At 24.7% G+C, this 25,484-nt stretch overlaps 1 protein-coding gene across 2 annotated transcripts in view; it reads right to left on the bottom strand.

The window, feature by feature from the left end:
* Positions 1 to 25,484, bottom strand: part of LOC122502558 (eukaryotic translation initiation factor 5B) — a 177,254-nt gene that overhangs the window by 46,584 nt on the left and 105,186 nt on the right. The gene's annotated exons all lie outside the window — the stretch shown is intronic.

The following is a 25,484-nucleotide window of genomic DNA, read 5'->3' as shown; positions in this document are numbered from 1 at the left end:
TCTCGTCAAGAATTCAATTATCTTTATAAATACAGAAAAATTTTTCGCTAAAATTCAATTATTTGCAAAAATTTTAATAATATTTTTATAATGAATTCAATTATTTTGAAAAAAATTTGATAAAACTCTTCCCAAGAAATCAATTATATCTTTAAGTTAATCAAATTCTTTACAAGAAATCATTTATTTTTATAAATAACAACATTTTTCGCAAAAATTCAATTATTTTTAAAAATTCTAGTCATGATTTCAATTATTTTTATAAATAAAAAAAATTCTTCACTGAAATTCAATTATTTGCATTACAATTTTAATAAAATTCTTGTCAAAGTTTCAATTATTTACAAAAATTTTATTCTTCAAATTCTTCGAAAGAATTCAATTACTTTTGTTGATAAAATATACTTTAACATGAAATTCAATTATTTTCACAAATAATCAACATTTTTAAGAATAATTGAATTCTTTCGAAAAATTTTATTAAATTTTTTAAAAATAATTGAATCTTATCAAGAATTTTTGCCAAGAATTTTATTAAATTTTTTGAAAATAATTGAATTTCAGCGAGAATTTCAATTATTTTTAATACACTTTCAATCGATTTTCTGAAAAAATGTAATTATTTTTAAAAGTTTTATTAAAATTCGTCAAAAGAATTCAATTATTTAAAAATTTGTTGATAAAATTCTTTCTAAGAATTGCATTTTAAGAAACATTTATTATTCAATAAATTATTTATTTGCATTTTATTTGTATGTAAATAATCCAATTCCTTAAGGATTTTTAAATAAAAATTGATTTGGAAATTGAATTTCAGTTAAAATTTTAGATGATAATTGAATATTAAAAGCAATATAGCTTGAATTTTAGGAAATAATTGAATTTTGAAATTATTATTTTTTTTTTTTTTTGAAATTATTCGAAGCTGTTATTTTCTAATATAAAATTGAAAAATTTTCGAATAATCGATGAAATTTTGTAAAATTGAATTTTAAACAAATAGATTTGAAAATTATCCAAGAACTTTTTCGAAAATAAAAATAATTAATTGTAAGAGGAATTTTAGTTAAATTCTTGAAAATAATAATTTAATGACAACGATGAAAATAATTTTGAAGAAGTAAAATATTTTTATACTGTAAAATAATAATTCTATCACTCGGCCATCTTTAATTATTCTAAAACATGAAGAAGTCAATCACTCCGAGTCGAAGACTCGGAGTGATAGATTTTTTCATGTTTTATAATTATGGAAAATTTAATATATTGTTTTAAGTAAAATTTTTTCTTATTTGACTCGGAGTGATTATATTTTTGTCAGTAGATCCGTAATTTTTAATTTTTGGTTCGTAAAATCCGGAATTTGGAAAAAAAAGTACTTTCATTGGTTCGGGCCCTGATGGGGTGGGGTGGGGGGCATAGAGTGATAATTGAGTCATAGAAAAACGAGTGTAACATTTCCCAATTAACTTTTTGACTTATTATGATCTACGCATGGCCTGTGGAGGAAGGCCATTAACATAACTCGTGCAACATGTCAGGATTGGTGGCTGCGGGTTGGCTGATGCAAATAAATGATAGTTGCTCCTTTCATTCGCAAATCCTGACTCCATTCTTTTCTCTCTTCTCCAACATCCTGCCACCCTCGACCCAACATGAGAGAGATACTTAATTACCCTATACTCGAAAGGATCGACGAGTCGAGCAGGAGGAAAAGAAGAAGAAGAAGAAGAAGAAGAAAAAGAAGAGGAGCCTTGAACCCTCCGGGCAACATCCATAGATTTTTAATTCTTTTGTCCAACCCAAGCTCTTTGCTCCAGGGTTTAGACTCTTGAAAACATTTAGCCCTTTTACATTCTCGGTGCAACAAATTCCCCGCACTATTTTTAACAGCCAAGTTTTACCAGAGCTATGAAATTTTAACTAAACCCCCTGCCAAGTTTCACAATATTATACATACCTTGCCGGCTTTAATTTAGGCAGCGCTTTTTTTTTTTTTTTTTTTTTTTTTTGCTCTCAACTTTTATTCTATTAACTGTCTTGCTCTTCGTTTTTTTCTGGACAAATCTTTTGGATTTATTCCCTTTTTTTAAACTTTACGAAAAAAATATTCCATTTAGAGGAGGTTTGCTCTTTTACTAAAACTACTAAATCTATACTAAAACCTACTATTTACTCCTTTTTTTTTCTTATCCTACTATATTTGGGTACTTTTTTAGATCCACTACTTTAAAGTTTAAATTTGTTAATACTAGAAATCAAAAAACTATTCTCAAAAAAAAATAATCAAATTCTTTAAAATGATTCAATTATTTTCAAAAAATATTCGACATTCAATTATTTTAATATCTAGTATTTTCATCAAATTTCGCAAAAGAATTCAATTATTTCAAAAAAAAATTGATAAAATTCAATTATTTACATAAATAATAAAATTCAGAAAATTAATTATTTAACAAAATTTAAAAAAAAATTGTTCACAATAATTCAAATACTTTCACTAATAATAACTTTTTTCATAAAAAATTAAATTTCATAAAATTCTTCGCAAGAATTCAATTATTTTCATAAATAATAAAATTCTTCGAAGGATTTCAATTATTTAAAAGAAAATTTAATAAAAATTCCTTGCAAGAATTCAATTATTTTCCAAAATAATAAAATTCTTCTCTTCGCATAGAATTTTAATTATTTTTAATACAATTTTAACTGAATTCGCTTTTCAAAACGCAATTATTTAAAAAAATTTTAATAAAATTCTTCGAAAGAAATTATCAATATTATTAATTATTTTTAATAATTATTGCAAAAGATCTTTAACAATATTCAAATCCATTTGTTTACAATTCAATTGTACAAAATGTTTATCATTCGGAAATTCTTCAATTAAATATTTAGACAATAAAAACTTAAAATATTTTCAAAAAAAAATATAATTAAACTTTTTCAAAAAAGAAAGAAATTAATTCAAAAAATTATTGCTACAATTCTTTTAATATGTAATTAATATCTAAAATTGTAACTAAAATTTATTTTTAAATCAAGTTTTATTAAAAAATTCTACGAGAATTCAATTATTTAAATATAAATAAAATGCAAATAAATAATTTATTGAATAATTGAATATTTCTGAAACTTTAATTCTAATAAAGAACTTTATCAACAAATTTTTAAATAATTGCATTTTTTCGATGAATTTTAATAACATTTTCAAAAATAATAATACTTTTCAAAGAATTCGATTAAAATTGTATTAAAAATAATTTAAATTCTGCAACGCTCTAATACATTTAATATTCAATTGTTATCTGAAATTGTAAATAAAAATTAATTTTTAAAAGAATATTTATTTGAAAATTTTACGAGAATTCAATTATGTAAATACAAAAATTGAATTTTTTGAATGTTTCTTAAAATCAATTATTTAACAAAATTTTTTAAAAAATGCTTCACAATAATTCAAATACTTTCACTAATAATAACATTTTTCATAAAAGATCAAAATTAAAAAAAAAAATTTCATAAAATTCTCAGCAAGAATTCAATTTATTTTCATAAATATAATAATATTATCTTTATAAATAGAGCAAAATTCAATTGTTTGAAAAAATTTTAATAAAATTTTTATAATGAATTCGATTATTTTAAAAAAAAATTGATAAAATTCTTCCCAAGAAAAAATATTATCTTTAAATTAATAAAATTCTTTACAAAATTCAATTAATTTCATAAATAACGTTTCATCACAAAAAAATCAATTATTTTCAAAAATAACACAATTCTTCACAGAAATTCAATTTATTTAATAAATTTTTTTTTTTTTTTTATTTAATTAATAATTCTACGCAGAAATTCAATTATTTTCCAAAAAAATTTGGATTAAAATCTTACCAAAAATTCAATTATCATAAAAATAAAATAAAATTCTTTGCAGGAATTTAGTTATTATCGAAAATTATAATAAAATTTTTGGCAAAATTTCAATTATTTTCAAACCATTTTTCTTATTTCAATGATTTTCAATATTTACTATTTTAATAATAAAAATTTCACAGAAATTCAATTATTTATAAATTTTTATATAAATTTCTTCGCAATAAATTAATTATTTTCATAAATAATAAAATTTTTATGGTTGATTCAATTATTTTCAAAAGTAATAATATTTTTCGTAGAAATTCTATTATTAAAAATTATTTTTTAAATTCTCGTCAAGAATTCAATTATTTTTATAATTATAAAAAATTTTCTCGCTGAAATTCAATTATTTTCTGGAATTTTAATAAAATTTGACACTGAGAAAAGATTTCAAAACTTGTATGTTGACAAAACAATGAAAATTTACTTTTTGGGGACCTTTTTTTAAAAATAATATTTTTAATGCCGCAATGTTTCCTCTGAATGTGTGAAGAGTTTCGTGTCTAAAAATGATTATTTTTGTAATAATAAAACTTGAATGAAATTGTTTCAAGATTGTTTGCATTATTTTTGATGCAAATATATTTATGACATCTTGGAATTTTTCCAATATTTTTGTTGCACCATGCAAGGAAAAATTGCACAATCGTTTTGATGCTTTTACTTTTATTCATATTCTGTTAAAATTACCCAAAAAAATACGAATTAAAATTATCATTATTATATTAATATTTAATTAATTAATTATTAATTATTTAATTATTTATTTTTATTTAATGAATTATGTCATTTCACTTGGAAATTTTTCTTTCTCTTTGCAATCGAAATATCGGGAAAAAAGAAAATAATTGACAATGAGAGCTTTCAATTCTTTTAAATATTGTCTATTTTTAGTACCTAGTAAATTTAAATAGAAGTAATTTTTAGTTAATTTAAAATTTTTTTTTGAATTTATTTAAAGTAAAATAAAGAAGAAGAAGAAAAAAAGAAGGAGAGAGAAAGAGAAAGAGTTGAATTTCATTATGGCTGACATTGTATAATTAATAATGTCTCTTCTCTTGACTCGCGTGCTTTTATTAGCCATATGCTCATTTTAAAATCTATATTTTCTTAGAGCGGAAACGTTCTTAAAACGGAAAACGGATATCCCGCCCTCTAAAGACATATGATCTCAATATGTCGCGTTATTTTCGTTTCTCGTCGATTTTTTTAATATAAAAAATTAATTTTAGAATTTTGCGCCCTGTTTTTCTTTTGAAGAATATTTTTCTTAATTTCGAGGAAATATTTTTTTTATTTATTTATTTTTTTTTTAAATATTTTTCTATTTTTAGGACCTTAATTTTTATATATAAACTTTTTGTAGATTTTTTGTCCACAAAATTAATTTTAGAATTTTGCGCCCTGTTTTTCTTTTGAAGAATATTTTTCTTAATTTCTCGAGGAAATATTTTTTTTATTTATTTATTTTTTTTAAAAATATTTTTCTATTTTTAGGACCTTAATTTTTATATATAAACTTTTTGTAGATTTTTTGGCCACAAAATTAATTTTAGAATTTTGCGCCCTGTTTTTCTTTTGAAGAATATTTTTCTTAATTTCGAGGAAATATTTTTTTTATTTATTTATTTTTTTTAAAAATATTTTTCTATTTTTAGGACCTTGATTTTTATATATAAACTTCTTATAGATTTTGTGGCCTTTGGTCTAAAAATTTTTTTTTTTTTTAAGGGCATTTGAACCTTGATGACGTTACAGATTGTGCAAAGCATGTGTGACGTCATCAAGGTTCAAATGCCCTTAAAGAAAGATTTTTTTAATGAAAGATTATTTAAATAAAAAATTTTTGGAATAAAAAATTTGTTTCAAAGAATATTGAATCGTATAATAAATATTTATCAATATGACTAAATGATGAAGGAATGTTAAAAAAGTATATCCTCGATATTCTTTTTAACATTCCTTCGACTTTTACGACTGCGCGACTCAAGAAGATTAGAGTGGAGAGAACGTTAAGTGCATTTTCTCCACACTTTGTAACCCGTGGGTTTTTCATCGCCACAGAATTGAAATGACACTAAAAACGTGATTTGTTCGCTCATCCACTTCTCAGTTTTGCATATTTTTTCTTCTTCTTCTTCTTCTTCTTTTGAGATGCTTTTTTTCCCTGAGCTTTTATTCTTTTTGTGCGTTACATTTTTTATGAGTTCATATATAACAAGGGCATATAATGGCGACAAGATTGGGACTCAAGTGATTTGTGTCTTGACAGTTAAGCTTCCTTTCTTGGAAATATTTTGCCTTTTTTCACCTTACAAAAATTATTATTATTATTATTATACTCGTGCCTCTATTTTGTATGTGGAAAAAATTCGTAATTCCTTTTTTGTGAATTTATTTTATGTTCCAAAAGGCATTTTTGTAATTTCTTTTTTTCGTGGCTTTTTTGTAGATGACAAGGATCATATAGTCTTTACCTAATCCTTCTTTTTAACTCTAAATTTAAAATTTGGTTAAATAAAAAAAGTATAGTTAAATTACAAAAGAAACTATTTTATTTTATTACAATCGAAAGTATTTTATTATTTTTGCAAATAATTAAATTTGCGTTTCGAATTTAATTGAAAATAATTGGATATCAGCGAAGAATTTTGCTAAATTTTTAGAGATAATTGAATTCTTTAGGAATTCAGAAAATTTTCAAAATAATTGAATTTATGCAAAGAATTTTATTACTTTTGAAAATAATTGAATTCTTGAAAAATTCAAAAAATTTTTGAAAATAATTGAATTTATGCAAAGAATGTTATAACTTTTAAAAATAATTGAATTTCCGTAAGGAATATTTTTATTTATGAAAATAATTGAATTTTGCAAAGAATTTCATTAAAATTCTTTAAAATAATTGAATTCTTGAGATAAATAATGTTATATTTATGAAAAATAAAATTTTGCAAAAATTTTATTAAAATTCCTAAAAATAATTGAATTTTTTTCGACTATGAAAATAGTATAGATATTATAAATCATTGAATTTTTTTAAAAATAATTGAAATTTTGACGATTTTATTAAAATTTTTGATAATTGAATTTTGGCGAAGAAATTTGCTATTTCCAAAGATAATTGAAAGCTTGACAAGAATTTAAAAAAAAAAATAATAATTGAAATTTGTAAAGAAATTATTAAAATTCATGAAAATAATTGAATTTTTCAAAGAATTTGATTAAATTTTTCGAAAATATTTGAATGCTCGTGATGAATATTGTTAATTATGAAAATAATTGAGTTTTGCAAAGAATTTTTTTTTCAATTTTTTCAAAAGAAATGAGTTCTTGCGAAGTATTTTAATATTTCTGGAAATAATTGAATTTTGCGACAAGAATTTCATTAAACATTTTTAGAATAATTGAAGTTTGTGATGAAGAATTTCATTAGAAATTTTTTTAAACTCTTTAAATATTTTAATTCTTGAGAAGAATTGAATGAAAAATGTATTCAAATAAATTGAATTCTCATAAAGAATTGTTTTCTAATTTCTGAAAATAATTGAAATCTTGAGAAAATTTTTTAATTTTTTTTGGAGATAATTGAATTATTTGGAATAATCTTAGTAAAATTTTTTCGAATTTTTGTGAAGTATTTTAATATTTATGCAAATAATTGAACTCTATGCAAGAATTTTATTAAAAAAAATTTTTTAAATAATTGAATTTTTTTGAAGAATTTAAGTAAAATTTTTAAAAATAATTGAATTCTTGAGAAGAAATTTATTATTTATAATAATAATTAAATTCTTGACAAGATTTCGTTTTCAATTTTTTAAAAATAATTGATTTCTTATCAAATATTTTACAGTTAATGAAAATAATTGAATTTACGTCAAAAACGTTATTAAAAAAATTTTTAAATTCTTTAAAATAATATAATTGAATTGTTACGGAAAATTTTATTACATTTTTTTGAAAATAATTGATTTACTGTGAAGAATTTTTAATTTTTCGGAATTTACTGAACTCTATGCAAGATTTTTATTAGTTAAAAGAATAATTGAATTCTTGAATAGATTTTGTCTTCAATTTTTTCAAAATAATTTAATTCTTATCAAATATTTTATAAATTATGAAAATAATTGAATTTACGCCAAGAAATTCGTTAAAAAATTTTAAATTATTGAATTTTTAGAAAGAGATTTTCAAACTCTTTATAATAATTGAATTCTTAAGGAAAATTTTATTAAATTTTTTGAAAATAATTGAATTACTGCGAAGAATTTTTAGTTTTTTGGAAATAATTGTATTTTTTGGAAGAAATTTAGTAAAATTTTTAAAAATAATTGAATTCTTGACACGATTTTGTTTTCAATTTTTTCAAAACAATTGAATTCTTATCAATTATTTTACAACTAATGAAAATAATTGAAACTACGCCAAGAACTTCTTTAAAAAATTTTTAAATTATTGAATTTTTACGAAGAAATTTTATTAATTTAAAAAATCTTAAAAATAATTGAATTCTCACGGGAAACTTTATTAAATTTTTTTTTTGAATATAATTGAATTCCTGCGACAAATTGTTTTGCGAAAATAATTGAATTCTTGCAAAAAGAATTTTCTATGTTATAAAAATCTTGATAAAAATTGAAATATAAATAAATAAAGAAATTTGAATTAGAGAAGAAAATGTGTAGAAATTAGATAATATTTTATTGTGGTGAGGATTTTATTGATTTATTGGTGGAAATAATTTAGTGGAATTATCTTGATTGAAATAAGTCTAGGCGGGAGTATTAAAGAATTCAATTTATATTGTAAATCGACGACAGACCACATCCTGTCTAGTTTCCGGTGTGGAGAACCGCCCCTGGCTTCCTTCCGGTCGTTTATCAACCGCGAGAAGCGTTAAGGAAGGCTTGCCAACAGAATGGCATGAGCGAAAGTGGAGAGAGACACGTGTAATTATTTACTTTACCGACAAGCAAAATTTAGCTTCTGGATAAAATAATTGACGAGCAAATGAAAACTTTCGAGCGCCTCGGCTTTCGAGTCGAAAAACAAGAAAACGCGGCAAAGAGCACTCACTTTTTCTCAAATTACGTCAAAACAAAACATTTTTAAATTTTGCTCCAAAAAAACAAATTTATTTCAAAAATAGTCAAGTTAACTCATTCATAGATATTAAAATAAAATAAAAAAAATAAAAAACAGAAATATTCCTGACAGTGCAAATTTCTTTCTACGCAAAAATTTCATTAAAATTACTTTTTAATTCTTATTTCTTCCCCTTGTTTATAGTTAAGAAAAAGTTATTGAAGAAATAGAGAAAAATAGTGAATAAAAAAAATCACTTCTGGTCAGAGGATATCCTTTGTGGGAAAAAAACGTTTTCAGAATAATTTTTCGATTCACTTCCTTGTCGTCGAACAAGAGATGAGATGAAAAGATAGAAGGGAAAAATAGAGAGATGGAAAAAGGATGTCCTTCCGGCGGAAGTTGAGAACTATAGAAAAGTTTCGAGCATCTTTAAAGGAAATCGGTTGCTTTTTATACACAATAGATCGCACATTGATTACTAAACAGATGCTCTCTTCTCAAGGTATAGAAAATATTGTTAAACAATCAATTATTTTCAAAAATAGAAAAAAAAATAAAATTGAAAAATCAAATAAGATCACATTCACATTTACTAAATTCAAATCTATTTTTTCAATTTTGCAAATTTTAATGTCCAAACAGTATAGAAATGGTAGAACTTCCCTCTATTCTTCAATTACTTTTTTTTATAAAAATTCAATTACGTTAAAAAAAACAGAAATAATTGAAAAAATTAAAGTGTCGAATTTTCCTCGACTATTCTCAAGAAAATTGCAATAAAATTCTTCAAAAATTCAATTACTTTCTGTAGAATTTTAGAAAATTTCAATTATTTCAAAAAAGTCCAATTATCTTTAAAAAAAAAAGAAATGAAGTATTTTTAAAACCTTAAATTAAATTTTTAATCGCATTACAATACAATTTTACAAAAAATTTAGTTATTTTTAACATAATTTTAAAAAATTTAAATTATTTCCAAATATTTCAATTATCTTTAAAAAAAATAGAAATAAAGTATTTTTAAAACATTAAATGAAATTTTCAATCGCATTACAATTAAATTTTTATTTAAATTTTGTTATTTTCTTTAGAATTTTAAGAAATTTCAATTATTATTTCAAAAAATTTCAATTATTTGCTTATAAAAATTAAATTCTTTTGAAAAAACAGAACTGAAATATTTTGAAAAATTAATGTGACACATTTTCCTTAACATATTTTCGAGAATTTCAATAAAATTCTTTCAAAAAATTCAATTATTTTCTACAGAATTTTAGAAAATTTCAATTATTTCAAAAATTTGCAACTAATTATGTAAAAATTCAATTATTTTTATTGAAAATCATACTGAAACAATAAAAAAATATGTCAAACTTTTCTCGATCGTTTTAAAAAGTTTTTCTAAAATTCTTTTCAAAATTCAATTATTTTCGATAGAATTTTAAATTTCAATTATTTTAAAAAACTTCAATTCAATTATTATAAAATTTGTATTCCTTGGAAATTCAATTTTTTTTAGAAAGTTTTATAAAAATTCGTTTTCAAATTTAATTATTTTCAATTTGATTTCACAAAATTTCAATTAATTTGATAATTTTTGAATATATTTTTTCAAGTATTCAAGTATCTTTAAATAATTGAATAAATTCAATTTAACTTCTCACAAACCGAAATTATTTTGATCTTTAAATAAGTATTTTTTCAAATTTAACTAATCCTTTAAAGTTTAAACAAAATATTTAATAATAATTTTCCTAAAAAAATGGAAATTATCAAAAAATTTTATTCAGAACATTTTGAAATTCAATTATTTACACAGAAATTAGAAGAAATTATAGTGTTTTTTTTAAATTCTCTGTGAATATAAAAAGTTTTTGGGGTGGAAAAAATTTTAAATTCGACTATTTTGAGTTTTTTGAAAAATATTTTTTTCAACATCAGAGACCAGAAATTTTATTTATTTTTATTTATTTTTCTAAATTTTAAAAATTTGATATTTTTCCAGAGAGTTTGAAACAATAATTGAATGAAAGAAAGAAAGAATTAAAAGAAAGAAACAAATTAAAAGAAAGAAAGAAGCACAGATTCAAGGAAAGAACGAAATAAAGAAACTAAAAAAAGAAAAAAAAAACCCGAAAAAAGTAAGAATTAAAGAAAGAGAAAAAAAAACACTTTGGAGAAATTATTTACGACCCATATTTCATTGACACTGAAAATATTGATTTACCAACATGTCAGATTATTACCCAGAATAGAATAATAATCATTTAGTATAATAATGATCAAAGATTTATAGAGGAGAAAAAAATCCCTGGCGCCGATAAGTTTCAAAAAAGAAAAAAAAGAAAAGAAACCGGTCACTATTTATTATTTAATCTTGTGAGTTCATTAAAGCAGAAGCTCATCTTCATGACTAGAGAAATTAAAAAAACTAAAGAAAACATGTCCCATTAAATAGTCATTTTTTAACTAAATTTGCGAAAACAATCTATAAATCTTACAAAAAAAAAAAATAAAATATATGGAAATCTCCAGACTTTATAATATTATATACTTTCACGTCAAATTATTTATTTATTTCAATTTTATGTTGATGAAACATGCCAGAGGAGAAATTAAGAAAAAAAAGAAACCTCCCTACTCCCCCCCAGGAGTTGCCGACTTATTAATTTATTCATACAAATCAGGCACCTCGTGTTTTCCGCACGAGACAGAATTCTCGATATATGTTAATGAATTTATTTATTTATTTATTTATTTTTTTTGGTATTCAAAAATTTTAACTTGCGTAAATTCACGACAAACACTTTCTCTCTCCCTCTAAACTATTATTACTATTATAATAAAATTTTACAAAAATTATTCCAAAAAATTCAATTATTTTAAACAATTTTAATCAACTTCTAGTACAGCATTTAATTATTTTCAAAAATTTTTTTTTTATTTTTAATTATTTAATTATTATTTTTATAAATAATAAAATTTTATACTTGATATCAATTACCGTCAACTGGGGCTATTTTGTGCATCCGGGGGCTATTTTGTGCACGCGAGTTTTTTAATGAAAAAAATTATTAAAATGAATTATTTTAATCTGCTATTTTGTAAAATAAAAGTTTGATTACATGACAATAGAGAGCACTAAATGTTATTATTTAATTCTTTGGCAATTAAGAGAAAAAAATTCCTAAAAACGGAAAATTTGTTTAAAAAATTTTGAAAGTTCGGAAAAATTATACCAGATCTTCTAGAGTTTTAATGTGTCTCATAAACTGTGTTAGATATTTGTTTTCAATTGTGTTGTGATGATACATACGTAATGCGCTAACTTTTTATTCATTATTTTAAGAGAAAAGTGGAAAAAACTGAAAAACCAGGATTCCATGGGGCTATTTTGTGCACTTAAAAAAATCAAATATTTTTCATAAATATTTTATTTAGTAAGTAAAGAAGATTCTGTTTATCATTTTTATACATTTTTGTCTTACTTTTCTGTCAAAAAACTGTAAATACGTTAATTAAAATCATTAAAACGATTAAAAGCTCTACCGGTGCACAACGTAACCTCAAAAAATGAACTTTAATTAATATTTATAAGTTTTTCAAATTAGTTTTAAAACTATTACCCCCGTTTCTCTTAAAATTACTTTAAAATCATATTAGATATTAAATTGTTATCTATTTAACCTTAAAAATATTTATTTCAAGTTTTTTAAAAATATCATTCAAAACCATTAAAAAAGCTCCTATTGAAATGATGTTTTAAAGTTATTTATAAGTGTTTAAACGATCATTTTATAATTATATTAGTATATTATTATAAAATATATATTAAAAAAGAAAAAAAATTTATTTACTATCTGCGTAATATACAATTTAAAGAAAGATTGTTAATTTTTAGTAAATCCAGATTTTAGCAAAATTTTAGTGCTTTATTTTACATTTTTTGTATAATATATCTACAAAAAAAATTTTACTAGGTCATTCTTTTTTTAATTTACTCTCAAATATATACACAAAAGATTTCATGAAGCAGAAACGATTAAAAAAATTGTTTACGCAACATTATAGAAAAACAAAGTTCGATGCACAAAATAGCCCCATCCCGGGAGTTATTGTGTTCACGACTTTCAATGACTATAACTAAGACAAAAAAATTTTTTTCTTTGCAAAATTTATAGGAAACCTTCAGAAGGATGTCCACAACATATATCAAAAGTTGATTTTCTTTATTCTCTTAATTCTGAATTTAAATAAATCTTTGAATCAAAAAAAAGCTATTTGGTGCACAAAATAGCCCCGGTTGACGGTATTTTAAAGAATTTAAAAAATTTTTAATAACATTCTTTGCAAAAATTCAATTATTTGCATAAATAATAAAATGCTTCACAAGAATTCAATTATTTTGAAAAAAATTCAATTATTTTTAATACAATAGTTTACTAAAATTCTTTTATAAAATTAATTTTTTTAAATATTTAAATTTCAGAAAATTTTGAATTAAAATTTTTTTAAATATGTGAATTTGAAAATCTATTGGATTAAAAATTTTGAAAGTAATTGAATTTTAACAGGTTTTTATTGAAAAATTGAATAATTAATTATTTTTACTCTGAAAGAAAAAAAATTTATTTGATTCAAATTATCGATTACTTGACTATTATCAATTAAATATTTACTTGAATTAAATAAGTTTTATTTGACTCAATTAAATGGCTCAAAATTCATATTTGATTTAAATACTTAAATTATTGGTTCAAATTTATTTGAGTCAAGAAAATATTTATTTGATAATAGACAAGTAATCGGATATTTGAATCAAATAAATTTTTTTTGGCAGTGTATTTTTATTGTTATTATTATTACTATTATTAATATTTTATTATTATTATTATTATTATTATTATTATTATTATTATTATTATTATTATTATTATTATTATTATTATTTTATTTTTATTATTATTATTAATAATATTTTTATTATTACTATTATTATTATTAATATTTCTATTATTGTTATTATTAATAAATAATAATAATTAATAAATTATTCTCAAGAAAAAAAAAAAAATAAATAGTGATTTGAAATTTAGAAGGAACAATTTTTACGTAAGAAAAAATCAAGAGAGTAAAATTAGAGGGAAAAATAGGTGTATATATATGCGGTATTAATCGCAAGAGGAAAGAATTTGCCGGATATCCGCTGGCAGGCTGGACAGTATGAGCCTGTTATCGAGATCGTTGCACAACGCAGGAACTGATAACACGAGAAAAAAAGCAGGAACTCGTTTTAACTGAAAATAATTTTTCCTCTTCAATTTTAATTTTTCTAAATATTCAATATAATTTGAAAATTATTTTCCCAATTTCTCGCTTCTTATGACACTGAAACTAATTATTTTTTATAGCAAATCTTTTTAAATCTATTGTTTGTTGTAAAAAAAAACATGTTTGTCTTTTCAATATCACTATGAAGTTGCAAATTTTATTACATTTTATAATTTAACTTGAGAAATTGAATAAAAATTTTTGAATAAAATTAATTCTGGTAAACTTACAATTACAAGTTCTGTAATTACGTACATTTTATAAAGTTTAAAATTTTATTTTTTAAAAATAATTGAATTTGAAAATCCATTGAATTGAAAATTTTGAAAGTAATTGAATTTTAACAAGTTGTAATTGAAAAATTGAATAATTGATTCAGAAGGAGTAAAAATATCAGTTTTTATAATTTTTATAAATAATTGAATTTAACAAGATTGCGAATTGAATATTTAAAATAATTGAATTTAGCAAGATTGGGAATTGAATTTTTTAAAATAATTGAATTTTAGCAGATTATGAATTGAATTTCTTGGGAATAATTGATTTTGGAAAACTTGTAGTTAGAAGTTCTGCAGTTAATTGAATTTTGCAAGGTTTTAAATTGTATTTTTTTAAAATAATTGAATTGAAAATTTTTGAAAGTAATTGAATTTTAACAGGTTTTCATTGAAAAATTGAATATAATTATGTTTCTTGTGGAGTTAAAATAGCAATTTTTATAAATAATTGAATTTAACCAGATAGCGAATTGAATTTTTTTTTAAATAATTGAATTTCAACAGATTATAAATTGAATTTTTTTTTAGAATAATTGATTGTAATTGAATTTTTCGAGATTTTAATGTCTTTTTTGAAAATAATTTAATTTCAAACTGCTTTAAATTGAAAATGTTGAAAGTAATTGAATTTTATTAAGTTTGAATTGAAAATTTCCAATATAATTTAATAATGCTAGAAAACTTGCAGTTACAAATTCTATAATTGCTTGAATTTTGCAAGGTTTTAAATTGTTTTTTTTAAATAATTGATTTTCAAATTGCTTCAAATTGAAAATAATTGACTTTTAAATGGTTTTTTAAATTAATTTTTTTATAAATAATTGAATTTCAAAATCCTTTAAAATGAAAATTTTGTAAAAATTCAATTTTAACAGATTTTTATTGAAAAATTGAATATAATTGATTGAGGAGGAGTTAATGTATCAGTTTTGATAAATAATTGAACTTGACAAGGTTATGAATTGAATTTTAACTGATTTCATCTTGTTTTTAAATAAATAATTTATTCTGGAATATTTTCAGTTACTAGTTATATAACTAATTAAATTCTACAAGGTTTTAAATTGTAGTTTTGCGAAAATAATTGAATTTCTCAAGGTTCTGAATTGAAATTTTTTGAAAATAATTGAATTTCAACAGTCGGTTTTATGTTGAATTTTAAATTTTAAATTTACTTAATTCTGTAAAACAGTTACAAGTTCTAATAATTAATTGAATTCTACAAAGTTTGAAATTGTATTTTTTGAAAATAATTGAATTTCACAAAGTTTTATAATTGAAATTTTCCAAAATAATTGAATTTCAAGAGTCGGTTTCATGTTGAGTTTTTAATTAATTAACTTAATTCTGTAAAAAAAAGTTACAAGTTCTAATACTAAATTGAATTCTACAAAGTTTGAAATTGTATTTTTTGAAAATAATTAAATTTCACAAAGTTTTATAATTGAAATTTTTCAAAGTAATTGAATTTCAACAGATTAAATAAAGAGTTTTGAATAAAATTAATTCCGAAAAACATGCGGTTCAATTTTGGAAAAAAAATTACAATTAAACAATAAATTTAAATAGAAGTGAAGTAAAGAAAATGAAAGAAAAAAAAAGATTGAGAAGAAAAGAAGAAAATAGAAAAGGAGTGAAAAGTGAGAAAAAGGGAGATAAGGAGAAAGAGAGAAAAAGGGATAAATAGAGAAAGATGTAAAAAGAGAAAAAGAGAGAGAAAGGAGAAAAGGAGAGAAAAAGTGAAAAAGAGCGAAAAAGGGAGAAAGAGAGAAAAAAGGAGAAAGAGAAAAAAAAGGAGAGAAAGAGTTAAGAAGAGAGAAAAGGGGATAAAGAGAGAAAGAATAAAAAACATCGAAAAAGAGAGAAAGAGAAAGAGAAAAAAATTTGATAATATATAGAGATGTTTGCATCAAGTATTCAATGGATAAAAAGAACTAGTTTATTGTAGTGTGACACTCTTTTTTTCTTTTTCTCTTTTTTTTAATATATTCGATTAGCAAAAGCGAATTCGCGAGGATGAGAAAAACGATGGTAATAAAATTAGTAATCTGAGGTAATAAACAATGACGAATGTGGGACAGCTGTGTTGGCTATGCACTGTACTGAATTTCGTGCGTAATATATTATAAATTTGAGACGATATCCCGCTGGGAACGACACGCGTTGTTGGCTCTACTGGTTTCTTTATATTATTAAAATTCTCTCCGTCTTCTTCTTCTTTTCTCTCTCTCTCTCTCTCTCTCTCCTTTTTTAATGTCCCCCTTAAATCTATACGCAACTGACTCTCTCGAGAGTAGAGCTTCTTGCCAAATGCTAATTGATAAACTCATGAATATCGGCATTAGTGTCTTCGGGACCAATTATTTTTTATTTAAATCATTCCTATATACCAGTACAGAGATAAATCACCAACGGAATTAATATATACTATACTATTTTATAATCCAAAAAATTACCCAAAAAAAATATCTTCTTTTAATTTATTAAAAAAAATTTTTTCTGCTAAAATACTTTTTCCAAGTTTTGGATTTTCGGAAAGTTGCGGGGAAATTATAAAGAAAGTTGGGACTCAGCTTTTTTCGCTTCGATTTGGTTTTAGTTTGAAGGTTTTTTAAGTTTGAAATGAGGAACATTTTTACGGATGTAAAGTCGAGAAGTGTTTGCGTGGTCACGTATCAATTTTCCCTTTCCGGATTATATTTTTGCATTCGGAACATGACTTTTCCTATTGGGAACATCTTTTCTTTTTTTTATATTCTTTTATTTGCTTTTTTTTTCTTTCACTTCGAAAATCCATTCACACCTCTAGCAAATGCTGACCTAAGTTAACATTTCGTGACAGTCGACATCCGGTCAGGATCATCATCGTCGAGAATTGGTGCAGAGGAAGGAAGAAAACGTCATCGGTCCAATTATCCAATGACTCCTGCCCACGGATCTTGCGAAGCTAATTTACAATTTTAGAGTTTAGAAAAACTTAATACCCATTTTTCGTTATTGAAAACAAGTATTTCTTCTTCTTCTTCTTCTCTTTTTTTTTGGAACCTTCGTTGTAACTTTTCGGAAGTTTGGTTCAATTTTAGTGCCAACCGTTCAAATTATTCTCTTCGCCTCTGTTCCTTGTCAACCAAAAAGTACAATAGAATTGCAAGGAACATCAAAAATGTAGATCGGAGCAAAAATTGACCCAAATTTTTAGCATTGATTCTTGATTTTTGATCCAAAAATTGTGGAGCATATCAAAAACTGATCCAAACTTTTAGCATTGATTTCTGATTGTTGGTCCACTTTGATTTTTAGTCCACAAATGCAGATCTAATCAAAAAGTAACCCAAATTTTTAGCATTGATTTCTGATTTTTGACCCAAAAGTTGTGGAGCATATCAAAAACTGATCCAAACTTTTAGCATTGATTTCTGATTGTTGGTCCACTTTGATTTTTAGTCCACAAATGCAGATCTAATCAAAAAGTAACCCAAATTTTTAGCATTGATTTCTGATTTTTGACCCAAAAGTTGTGGAGCATATCAAAAACTGATCCAAACTTTTAGCATTGATTTCTGATTGTTGGTTCACTTTGATTTTTAGTCCACAAATGCAGATCTAATCAAAAAGTAACCCAAATTTTTAGCATTGATTTCTGATTTTTGACCCAAAAGTTGTGAATCATATCAGGAAGTGATCCAAACTTTTAGCATTGATTTCTGATTGTTGGTCCACTTTGATTTTTAGTCCACAAATGCAGATCAAATCAAAAAGTGACCCAAATTTTTAGCATTGATTTCTGATTTTTGATCCAAAGGTTGTGGATCATATCAGGAACTGATCCAAACTTTTAACATTGATTACTAATTTTTGGTTCACTTTGATTTTTAGTCCACAAATGTAGATCGAATCAAAAGCTGATCCAAATTTCTAGCATTGATTTTTAATTTTCGATCCACTTTAGTATCAAAATGATACTTTCGAGAAAACTCTGTTAGTATTAAGAAACAGTTAGCAGACATCTAACCAGCTAACAACACTTCTAGTAATACTAGAACTTCTTCTGGTTTGTCTAGTAGTATTTATTCTGGAGGAAACTAGAACGTAAGTTCTAGTTTTCTCCTGAATAAATACTACTAGACAAGCCAGAAGAAGAAGAAGAAGAAACAAAATCCAAAAGTACATGCAGCATCCCGGAACCCAAAGTGAAGTTGGAACAAAGTTTTGCATCGAGTAACCACCTACCTTTCTGGCTGACAACCCACCTAGAAACTAAAGAGATATGTGGTTGCGTGTGCGTTAAGGTGGGCCGTCGAGGTTTATTCAGGTTTATTCAAGTCTTTTATGCCACTACAACGACGACCACTGAACATTCTTAAGTTCGCCCGCGCATAGAAAGCAGCCACGACCATATACTTAACCCACATGCTCCTCTATACGTTCTGCGTACAAGAGCTCCACATCTTTGGTTCCCTAAAATCATTTTTATCCATTGATATACCCACTTCATTCAGTAAAAACTGTTACTTAATACTTTGAATACCTAATACTTTAATTAAAAGCTGGAACTGTTGCTAAATTGGTGCTCCGAATTCGAGTTCGTAATCTGTAAATTGTAATCCGAATGAATCTTTAATTAATCGACAAACTACTTCAAAGTAGTTTATAGTAGTATTCTGAAAAGGAAGGATAACAGAAATCTTATGAACCAAACTGATGGCAATAATTCATCAGAAGAAATAGGTACAAATTATCTAAATCCAAAATTCCAGAATATAGAAATAAAATAACGAACCTATAGTCTCATGAGAAACAGAAATTATTAGTGCCCGAAGAAGATCGAAGAGCCGGAAGTAAATTAACCGAAACAATATTCTCCAAAAGACAATATAACGTGTGGCAGAAGAAAGATCAATCGTCCCCCATCAATTATGGAAAGAACGCGTACCGCTTTCTTTCGACGATGAACTGAAACGGTAGGAATGCAGTTGGGTTGCGCAGCGAAGAACGAGAGTAGACTTTGAAAAATCGCCCCTATTATCCAATTACGATTACCGTGGGCCAATCAGAGAGTGCCCTGGGGCAAAATTAAGCCTCATCTGATGATCTTGATCTCTTCCACCCCCTCTCTTCCTTTCATACCCAATATAGGTACACGAGAGAAAGAGAAAGGAGTAATTCCATTTCCCTCACTAAACCCCCCCTGGAGCACTACTATAATTGCGATACTGAAATTCGCCCAACAATCTCCGGTATGGCAGATAAACTCCGGTATTTTATTATTTTAAGAATAAGAAAAATAAATGAGGATGAGGACTATTTTTGTAATTTCAGTTTTTTAGGGGTTAGGGATGATCGATCTTGTCTCAAAATAAACTTAAGCTATTGGGAACCTATTGGATCTTTGGAGTCCTCTGCGGATAAAAACCGTAGAAGAAATACTTTTTTAGTATATCGATGAAATTGATGACGCAATTGATCATAAACTAAATTCGTAATTTGACATATATCATAATTTTCATGTGTCTCGTTTTTATTTTGTAGGAGTGAACTTTCCCTCGTAAAACTGATAAATTAGCGCAGTGTATTTATATGCTTATTTCCATGTGCATTTATTTGATACACAAAATGCGTTATGAGAGAAGAAGAAGAAGAAGGATATCCGTTCAGCTTTCGTTATCGTAGTTCGTTGACGCCTCCACGTCGGGTCTCTCTCTCGGTTTTCTCACTCTTTTTCTCACGCCGCGTGACCCCTATTGGCCTCTCTGGCCTTATGCCTTGTACGTTTGTAAGTACATATAATACAACGACTAATGGTTATACGATTAGGAGGAAAACGAAAAGAAAAATTCAACAGGTTCCATTTTCTTTGCGCGTTAATAAATTGCCCTTGCATTTGTGGTTATCCTTTTTGGAAAAATTAATGTGGATATTCCTTTGCCATAAAGTTGAAGAGGATTATGAATGGAGTCTTGAAATTAATTCATCCATGCACCAAAATGTGCGAAACAAGAAAATGTTGAAGTTATCATACAGATAGTTATCATACAGATTCAAATTATTACTACAATTATTACGGAATTTTTAAAAGATTGTTGTGCTACTGATGCTCCACTTATTAGTACTTTGTGATTCATTATCTAATTTTTTGGAAGATGTACAATATTTATCATCATTGGTGAATCATTTCGGAATTATGCTACTGATGCTCTACTTATCACTGTTTTGTGATTCATTAACAAATTTTTGGAAGATGTACAATATTTATCACTACTTAGTGAATCATTTCGGAATTTTTAAAAGATACTTGTGCTACTGATGCTCTACTTATCAGTACTTTGTGATTCATTACGAAATTTTTGGAAGATGTGCAGATTAATTTGGACTACTTTAAGGATTCATTGTTTGTTGTGGTGCTAGCTGGAACTTTTCATAATTCTTTACTGGATACGATCAAAAATGGTAACAACAATTTTGTTGATTCATGAATAATAATGATAATGATGTTACTCCGTAAAATTTGGATCATAACTGACAAAATCTTGATTTCTGGTCTTTTTAGTATCAATTAATTTACAGATTTCTTTGCAGATTCATTCGGATTAGTTCGCAGATTAATTTACAGATTATTGTTCGATTTCTTTGGGGATTTGTTTCGAGATTCATTCGGGTTATTTTGGAGTTTAGTTTAAAGATTAGTTCGGAGTAGTTAGAAGATTAATTTACAGATTAATTCGGAGTAGTTCGGAGATTAATTTACAGATTAAATTCGGATTAACTAACAGATTCATTAGCATTAATTTGGGTCTTACTTTACAGATTTCTTTGGAGATTAATTTGGATCAAAAATAGAAATAACAATTGCGAATAATGTGAATCAAACGGGAGAAATTTGTCATGTTCAAGCGTGAAACAGGCGGAAATAATTTCGACATTCTTTCTGGCAGTGTTTAAGGATCCGGAATCGATATTAATACACCTATTGTCCCCGGTTCGGTAATGCACACGACAAGACGTAATTGCGAAAGGCGAGACGCTCATTGTACACCTAGAAAGTCGCGCGCACTCCTAGTCATACTTAGAATTTGTAATGCGATACAAACGATAAATAATCAAGACCATAAGAAACTGAGACAAAGATAACTCTTACGCTTTTGCGAAATTATCACCTCTCTCGTAATCATAAAATGTCAAAAGTAAAACAAGAGTTGGGAAATGTTTCCTTTGACGCAACATTTTTCATTCTGTCAATGATGAAAATTCCGTTTGGGGTGTCCCATCAAAAATACTAAATTCAAATTCACTGCTAGAAGTGAACTTTGCGAGAAAGGAAATTTCCGTCTGCTCTACAGGAAATGAAGAAGAGAAGGAAATTTGAAATATTCAGCACACACAAGAGATTTGTGAATTATGAATATTAGCTATCGGATTGAAGCGTCTCTCTTATCAGTTGGACTAAATCTCTATTATTATCGTCATCGTCAACTCCTACGTATATCGTTATTTCTGATTGGAGGCTCGTCCTTGTCGAATGATTGATCCAATCGTACGAGGTCGAGCGGATGTAGCCGACAAATAAAAGCGGTCGACAGATTCCGGTATGAATGGGATTTCGAGGGTTTTGGTCTCATTGAGTGGCTCACTCGCTACCGCTCGAGTTCTCGAGTCAATGGGTTTCGAGTGAGTTATTCTCGGATCCAGATAACGAGCTTAAGGAAAGTACTAACGGGATAGCCATGAAAGGATGTCGACTTCCTTTTTCGAAATTCCCTTTCCTCTCACTTATTGGTCCACCAATTTCCCTCCTCCTCTTCTTCTTTTTCTTCTTTTTCTTCTTTTTCTTCTTTTTCTTCTTTCGGACACTGATTTTAATGAGTGACCATATTTTTAAACCTCAAGCTAAATATTAAATTTTGTACAAACTTTACCCAACTACAAATGTTACTGAAATTTCTACAAATTTCTGTTCTCCTGTTGCAAAAGATTATGAACTAAATTTATCGATTGATTTTGGGTCTCTTGGAAGGATGTTCATTTTTAAATTAATTCTTATTTGGAAAGTTTTACGAGAATTCAATTATTTAAATACAAATAAAATGCAAATAAAAAATTGACCGAATAATTTATTATTTCTCAAAATTGAATAATCATGAAGAATATTAAATAATTAAATTCTTTTGTAAAATTATATTAAAACAGATAGATATTGAAAATAATTGAATTGTTTCAAAGTATTTATTAAAATTTTTTAAAATAAAATTGAATTCTACTGGAAAATTTTCTAACGAATTAAGAATAGAATTGAATTATTTCCTTAAATTTTATTGAAAATAATTGAATTTTAGCAAAGATTTTACTATTTTAAAAAATAATTGAATTTTTTCCAAGGATTTATTAAAATTTTAAAAAATAATTCAATTGTTTCGAAGGATTTATTAAAATTTTATTAAAAAAATGGAATTTTTTCGTGATATTTTATTCAAATTTCGTTGAAAATAATTGATTTTTTTTTTTTTTTGAAGAATTTTAATAAAATTTTTGAAAATAATTCCATTTTTCGAGAAATTTATTTAAAATTTTATAAAAAATAGTTGAAACCCTCTGATGAATTTTATTTTTTTTTATTTCTTATAAACAAAGAATTTTTTTTTAAATATTTCAAACAATTAATTTATTTTTGAAAATTTTTCCTTTAAAAATATATGTACTTTCAAATAATAAATTCTTTATGAAAATTTTGTTATTTATGATATTAATTGAATTTTTAAGAAGAACTTTATGAATTTTTTTTTTAAATAATTTAATTCCTTTGTAGAATTTTATAAAAATTTCCAGAAATAATTGAATTTTTTTTCAAATTGTATTGAAAGGAAAGTAATTCCTGTCAAGAATTTTATTAATAATGAAAATAATTGAATTTTTATAAAGAATTTTGTTAAAGATTTTAAAAATAATTGAATTCTTGTGAAGAATTTGATTAAAACATGTATTTTAAATAATTGAATTCTTTTGAAAATTTTATTATTAACGAAAATAGTTAAATTCATTGCAAAAAATTTTATGAAAATTTTTTTAAGTAATTGAATTCCTCAGAAGAATTTTATTATATATATAAAAATAATAAAATTCTTCCAAAGAATTTTATTAAAATTTTTTTTAAAAATATTTTTAATTTCCGTGAAAAATTTTTACTATTCTATAAAAACTTGTTTAAATAACTGAATTCTTTTGAAACATTTTATACAAAATATTTTTAGTTTCAACGAAGAATTTCATTAAATTTGTGCGGAAAATAATTGAATTCTTGACAAAGATTTTTCAAAAATGGAATTGTTTCAAAGAATTTTATAAAAATTTGTTCATCTCTCTCTGAGAAGAATTTTATTCAAATCATTCAGAATAATTTTTTTTTATTTCAACTATTTGTCGAATTTAAAGTAGTGCAAATTTAAAAAAGAGTGAAAAAGGTATTTTTTAAATTTTTGACACTAAAAAATACTTTTTTTTTTTTTTTTTTAAATTTGCACCACTTATCAAACTCGCTAATAGTTAAAAGAAAAGAAAAAAATTTTTTTCAAATAGTAATTTGAATACTTTTTTTAAATTTGTGACACTAAAAGATACTTAATCGTAAAAAAAAGTAGTAAATAGTAGGTTTTAGTAGAGAAGTGCAAAATCTGGTTCCTTGAGATCCAAATTCAAGTAATTTTTTTTCCCTTTTTTTTGCTTTCAGTGGGAGTGATAATAGTATCAGAGAAAGGAGATGGATCTTTATTGGCAATTTTAGCGCATGGTGGTAAAAGTTGACGCCTACGGGACAGTTATGGTGGTTCGGAATAATGCGTATGCTGCGTAAGGTGAAGAAAAACTTGAAACTCCTACGAGAAGTCTGTCCGCATCCAGAGATCGACCAATTGAATCGCAGTGGACATTGAACAGGTTCACCTACACTCGATGCCAAACGATTTTTAAACCACTCGACTTGTTTACGTTTATTAAGTTTTCTCTCTTTTTTTTTATTTTTTTAAATTTTATTTATTTCTTTAAATTAAAAAAAAAAATTTTTTTTGACAAATTTTCTATTTAAACGTTTTAAGTTTGTAAATTAATTGAATTTTGTTTCAAATTTTTTTATTTATTTATTTTTTTCACAAATTTTCTATTAAAACGTTTTGAGTTTGTAAATTAATCGAATTTTGTTTCAAATTTTTTTTTTTATTTATTTTTTTCCCAAATTTTCTATTAAAACGTTTTGAGTTTGTAAATTAATTGAATTTTGTTTCAAATTTTTTTATTTATTTATTTTTTTCCCAAATTTTCTATTAAAACGTTTTGAGTTTGTAAATTAATTGAATTTTGTTTCAAAATTCTAAGAAATTCGGTTTTAATTTGCTGGTAAAAATATAGAGGACCCAAAACACCATTTTTTTAGGAAAAAAGCAAAGAAAGAAAAAGAAGAAGCAAAAAAAAGAGAAGAAGAGCAAAAACTACTTTTCATACGAAATTTAACACTCCACAGGTATTGAAATTTGAATAAATGAATTAATAATATACAAAACTGGGAATTTTTTTTTCGAAGAGAGTGAGTGAGTGAGTGAGTGAGAGGGCGAAAAAGAAATTAAACTTCTCGAGATTCACATAAGGAAACGAGGTTTATCGGTACAATCTCTTTCGTCATATGGAATCGTCGATAAGTCTTGGCAATCGAATTGTGTAGGTGGTTACGTCTGGGTCGACGCTCCTTAAAGAACGTAGAGGAATGCTCGCCATGTGGCGTACATATAAATAAAGTGTGTTAGCGCGCGAGAAATTTCATACCGCAACACGCTTGTTTAAATAGTATATATACATATAAGAAATAAGTATATGGGCAAACGTTAA

This window comes from Leptopilina heterotoma, unplaced genomic scaffold, assembly GCF_015476425.1.
Source record: "Leptopilina heterotoma isolate Lh14 unplaced genomic scaffold, ASM1547642v1 Lhet_234, whole genome shotgun sequence".
In the NCBI taxonomy this organism is placed as follows: domain Eukaryota; kingdom Metazoa; phylum Arthropoda; class Insecta; order Hymenoptera; family Figitidae; genus Leptopilina; species Leptopilina heterotoma.
Note: the sequence above shows the minus strand (reverse complement) of the source record. Positions and strands in the feature narration are given on the sequence as shown.